Raw genomic sequence first — 6,346 nt, 5'->3', positions numbered from 1 at the left:
TAGATCACTGTACACATACCAAAATCGTGGATTGATGAGTTTGGCTTTCTAATATATAATAGAAACCTGAAAATTAATATGCTTGGTAGGACTTTAAAAATCGATTAGTATTTGGCCTGACAGTTATTTACAAAGGCTTATTTATAATACATTACTTAATAAACTAACATAAATACATAGATAACAGAAAGCAGTATCTGGCTTCATATAGAAATGAAAAATACTTAGTAAAAAAAAAAAAAAAAAAAATCTTTTGTTTTAGAATTGTCAGCATAATTTAGTTAATTTACGCATCATTTTTTTTTTTTTTTTTTGCCATGCTCGATATATTTTGGGCATTCAGAAACTTTCACATCCTAAAAACATCCGACATCTGAAGAAAAAAAAACAATACCACTTTAAAAGCCAAGGATGCACAGTTTTCAATATGGCGTGCCAAGTCGTATAATACTCCATTGCCTGATTTGAGTGTATTTTCTCCACTGTATGCTTTATCCCAAAACTCATCCCTAGAGTTTTTTCTGTCATAAGGTATCCTGAATTGAACACATCAATCCAGGAGCGAGCAAGCTTCAAAAAGTCCCTTGTACTTTGCCACACATACTCTTCAAAAGTCCCTGACTTCCATAAAATCTAAAGCTTTAGATGTTGTTTCCGAAAGAAGCTGTACTGCTTTCCTCACATAAATACGTTGCGCACTACCTGTTAAATGTGTGTTTCTCTGTTAAGCGATATGTGGGTTTCAAGTCACTTCACATCCGCTGAGAACAACATCTCCTTATTTTGCAATTCAAAACCAGAATCAAGAAAATTGCTCTCATTCACTGATTAAATGAGGGGCATCGGCAAAGACTTGAAGTTCTGCTGCAGGTCTTTATATATGTTGTCTGCAAAAATGTTTACTGGATATGCGATGAGTAGTTGTGTTAAAGTTGTCCTCTCTTACAACGATGAACCCATTTCTGTCTTGTTTCCTCATCACGAAGGGAATCAGAAAAAGGATGCCTCCTTTTTCTAATGTTTGAATAACAACCAAACACGGCGCAGCTGTTTGGCATTATTTAAATAATAATTCAGATTATATAAAAAAAATAAAAAATAAGGTTGTATTCGTAGAAAATAAAACTAAATCACTGCAGAGTTGACTGAGTGACTTCTCGCCCTGACCTCTCCTCCAGGAGGTGCGGCTCTTTGGGCGATAAGCTGCAAATCCCACAAATGACTCTACCTCCTAATTGAGCGATGTCAGGCTGCTGACGGCTACGTATATTTATGAAATAAAAACACAACGAATATGCATCTTTTCCATGAATCTTTTAAAAATTATACATTACTATATCCAATAATATTGTATGTATTCTCATATTATTGTATCATAAAATACTAACAAAGCGGTCAGGGTTTTTGGTTAGGAAAGCAGCTGATGACGAATACGAGTTTATTTCGCCATATATAACTCAATTCAGAGCGAGTTGCATGCTTCTAGGTAGCGTTAAATATCTAGATACTTTATTTATATGAGGGAAGGAAATATGTCATTATACGACGTGTGTTTTTAAGTCGAAATTAAATTTAATACGTCTCGTAAACAAATATTTTTTTCGTTGATAATATTAAATTTGAAAATTTTATATTTAAAAAGTGAACGCATCCACCATCTATCGGCAAAATTTGGAACTATGTTGATTATATCCAAAAAGTGAATTCATATCGGCAAAATTTGGAACTATATTAGACCCAAAATTGAACGCATGCGCCATCTATCTGCAAAATTTGTAACTATTTTAACAATATCCAAAAAGTGAACACATCCGCCATCTATTGTCGAAATTAGGAATTAGACTAATAATTATATGAATATTAGCCCAGAACTGAAAATAAAATTTGGAACCAATGTTTATATTATTTTCACTTTCTGCCTACTTTATATCCTATCTTCGCATCAACATAACGTCCTTATAACATGCTTCTCTCACTTTAATTCATTATAGAGGTGTTTCCTTATAAAGAGAAAGGCGAAAATGCACTTCACTTTTCAAATACTTTTTACTATTTCAATTGAAACAGTTAAATCATGCTATTTTAGTGTTATCTAACCTTAATTCGGGCACTCTTTCAGCTTTTAACTAATATATAATTGTCCTGATTAATCTAAGCCGATTCTGGAAGCATCTTTTCTTAATTTAAACATATTTTTCTCTCGAAATAAGGAGAAAAATGCAATTGTAAATATGTGCATTGAAATAGTCAGTTCAAGTAAAATAATAAATAAATAAATAGATAAAAATAAATAAGATATGAATAAATAAATAATAAATAAGAATAAAAAAATAAATCAAAGAAAAAAAAACTAATTAATAAATATATAATAAACAAATAAAAAAAATAAATCAATAAAATTAAATAAAAAACAAAAAATAAATATATAAAAACAAATAAATAAAAATAAGTAAATAAATGAATAAATAAATAAATAAATAAATAAATATTTATAAATAAACTAAATAAATAAATAAAATAAATAAATAAGAATAAATTATAAAAATAAAAAATAAAAAACTAAATATAAGTACATAAATAAATAAAAAAATAAATAGATATAAATAAACTTAAACTATATAAATATAATATATAAATAAACAGATAAAAATAAATTAATAAAAATAAATCAATCAATCAAAACACATAAAGTAATAAATAAAAATTAAGAAATATATCAAAATAAGTAAATAAACAAATAAAAATAAATAAATAAAAATAAGTAAATTAAAATTAATAATAATAAATAAATCAAGAGATAAAAAAAATAAAAAATAAATAAACAAAATTAAATAAATAAATAAATCAAGAGATAGAAAAAGTAAATTAACAAATTAAATAAATAAATAAAAAATAAATAAATAAATAAATAAAAACAGAGAAAAAATAATAAAAATTAATAGATGAAAATGAAAAATAAATAAATGAAAATAAATAAATAAATATAAATAAAAAAATAAAATAGATAAATAAATAAAATAATAAAGATAAATAAGTAAATAAATAAGTAAATAATATTAGATTTGAAAAATTTATTTTGAAAAAGTGAACGCATACACCATCTAAAATGGCAAAATTTGGAACTATGTTGATTATCGGCATGGAACATGTTGATATAAAAACCAAAAAGTGAATTTATATCGTGGTAAAATTTGGAACTATATTGGATCCAAAAAAGTGAATGCATGCGCCATCTATCTGCGAAATTTGTAACTTTTTCAATAATATCCAGAAAGTGAACACATCCGCCATCTATTGGCGAAATTAGGAATTAAATTAATAAATTTTATGAATAATAGCCCAAAACTGAAAACAAAATTTGGAACTAATGTTTAAATTATTTTCACTTTCTGCCTACTTTATATCCTATCTCGCATCGACATAATGTCCTTATAACATGTTCTTCTCCACCTTAATTCATTATAGAGTTGTTCCTTATAAAGACGGCGAAAATGCACTTTCAAATACTTGTTACTATTTCAATTGAAATAGTAAATTCGTGCTATTTTTAGTGTTATCTAACCTTAATTCAGGCATTCTTTAGCTTTTGACTAATATATAATTGTTCCTGATTAATCTAAGCCGATTCTGGAAGCATCTTTTTCTTAATTTAACATATTTTTCTCTCGAAATAAGGAAAAAATGCACTTGTAAATATGTACATTGAAATAGTCAGTTCACGTAAAAATAAAAAAATAAAAAATAAAGATAAGAATAAATAAATAGATAAAATAAATAATAATAATTAAATAAACAAATAAATAACTAACAGTGAAATAAATAAATAAAAATAAAGAATAATAAATAAAATATGAACTAATTAAAATAAATATATAAATAAAAAATAAGTAAACAAGTAAAAAACAAAAAAAATAAATCAATAAAACTAACTAAAAAAAAAAAATAGAAATTATAAAAACAAATAAATAAAAAATAAGTAAATATGTTAATAAATAAATAAATAAAAATGAATAAATAGATAATTAAAACAAATAAATAAATAAGTAAAAATAAATAAAAAATAAGAATAATTGAATAAAAAAAATAAAATAAATACATAAGTAAATAAATTAAATAGATATATAAATAAACTTAAAGATATATATATAAATAAAATAAAATAAATAGATGAAAATAAATTAATAAAAACTAAATTAATATATCATATTAAATAAAGTAATGAATAAAAAATTTAAGAAATATATCAAAATAAGTAAATAAACAAATAAAAATAATAAACAAAATAAGTAAATTCAAAATAAATAATAAATAAATAAATAAATAAAGATATAAATAACAAAAAAATAAAAATAAATGAATAATAAATAACAAATAAATAAAATAAATTAAATAAAAAAATAAATAAAGAAATAAAAACAAATAAATAAAATAAAAAAATGAATAGATGAAAATAAAAATTAATAAATAAAAAATAAATAAATAAATAAATAAATAAAAAAAAATAGAATAGATAAATAAATAAAAATAATAAACATAAATAAGTAAATAAATAAGTAAATAATATTAAATTTGAAAAATTTATTTTGAAAAACAAAAGTGAACGCATCCACCATCTATCAGCAAAATTTGGAACTATGTTGAATATATCCAAACAGTGAATTCATATCGGCAAAATTTGGAACTATATTAGATCCAAAAAGTGAACGCATGCGCCATCTATCTGCTAAATTTGTAACTATTTTAACCCTCTCCGGTCTGGACGGGTCGAACCTCTTGTTTACGTTCCGGTCTTGGTACCTTACCCGTCGGTGAACAGTTGAAGAGTTAGACGCATTGAAAGTTCCCACAAAATGCTTTCTAATTTTACCCCTGTAATTTTTAATCATGACTAAAGTGGTACCATTGGAAGCTGAACGTTTATTCTAGCGTATATTAAAATTCTTAAAAAATAAAATAACAACTACCACCTTTTTTAGATGTGATAGAGTAGGACTAAAAATAATTTTTTGCGTTTCTTATTCTCTTCCTCTGATTTCAAAGGGGGTCGAAAAATATATTTTCTGGTTAATCAAATGTAATAAATTTTACGTAAGTAGATAGAATATTTATGACTTACAGTGATGGTAAATATTTCAGTCAACATTAATTATTATTTTATGAATGGCAAGGCAATAAACAGAAGCATCCATCAAGCATTTCATGGATGGTTAGTTTATAGCCGAAGCTGGCAGCACTGATGGCTAGGCAAGTTCCTCATCGTCTTAGCTCCTCCTTCTGTCTTTGACATTCAGCGTCGGCCTGGTTGTTGTTTATAACAACCAAGGTCATAGTTAGATCCCGTCGCGTGGTGCATTTCTGCTTTATTCTTGTGCTGTCTTATCAGTTCTTGTAACGCTAGTTTCTTGTCGTGCTTATCTGGCTTTTTCATATTTTCACACTTCTACATTCACTTTGTTAAAAAATTCTGAATAATGCAAATATAATCCTTTCCATGCCTTTCACCTTCCAGGGCATAGAAAGCCTCACTGGCATTTCTCCTTCGGTTTTGTCACAGAATTTATGATGATTTCAACCTCCATAGCTGTATATTATAGACCTACAAATGAAATTGTAATTATAGCATGAGCTTTCGTATGTTTTCAAACATACTTCAATATAAAATTAAATATTAAGCAAAAACGAAAAGCCATCTTAAAATGAACAATCAGTAGTTATATATATATATATATATATATATATGTATATATATGCTATATATATATATATATATATATATATATATATATATATATGATATATATATATATATATAGTATATATATGTATATATGCATATATATATATATATATATGTGTGAAAGTAATTTATATATATATATATATATATATATATATATATATATATATAAATAAAGTTACACATACGAAAGAAAACTGAAGCACTGGAGATACTAAGTACTTTCGGCTTACAAGACATGGTGACCATGTCTTAGTAATAAGACGAAAATACTTAACATCTCCAGTGTTTAGTTTTCCTTCGTGGCTGTAACTTTGTTCATATAATCATCTCACTTTTAATTTTTGCGATTTAAAAACAAACATATATGTTTATATTTATATATGAAGATAAAAGCCCATGAAACACTATTTGACGTTGCAACTGCATACTCCGAGCACTTCCTTCTGTGCCCTTGTTCACTGGTACAATATGGACAGTTGGTGCGTTACAAAGCATAAGTAGCTGTGGCAGTAAGTCTCTGTAGGTATGCATACCATCAGAGACTTATTGCCACAATTAGTTATGCTTTCTATAATACTATTGTAACACACCGTCAGTCCATTGTAG

This window comes from Macrobrachium nipponense, chromosome 11, assembly GCF_015104395.2.
Source record: "Macrobrachium nipponense isolate FS-2020 chromosome 11, ASM1510439v2, whole genome shotgun sequence".
NCBI classification, from domain to species: Eukaryota; Metazoa; Arthropoda; class Malacostraca; order Decapoda; family Palaemonidae; genus Macrobrachium; species Macrobrachium nipponense.
The sequence above is the reverse complement of the archived record's forward strand: the minus strand, read 5'-3'. Positions refer to the sequence as shown.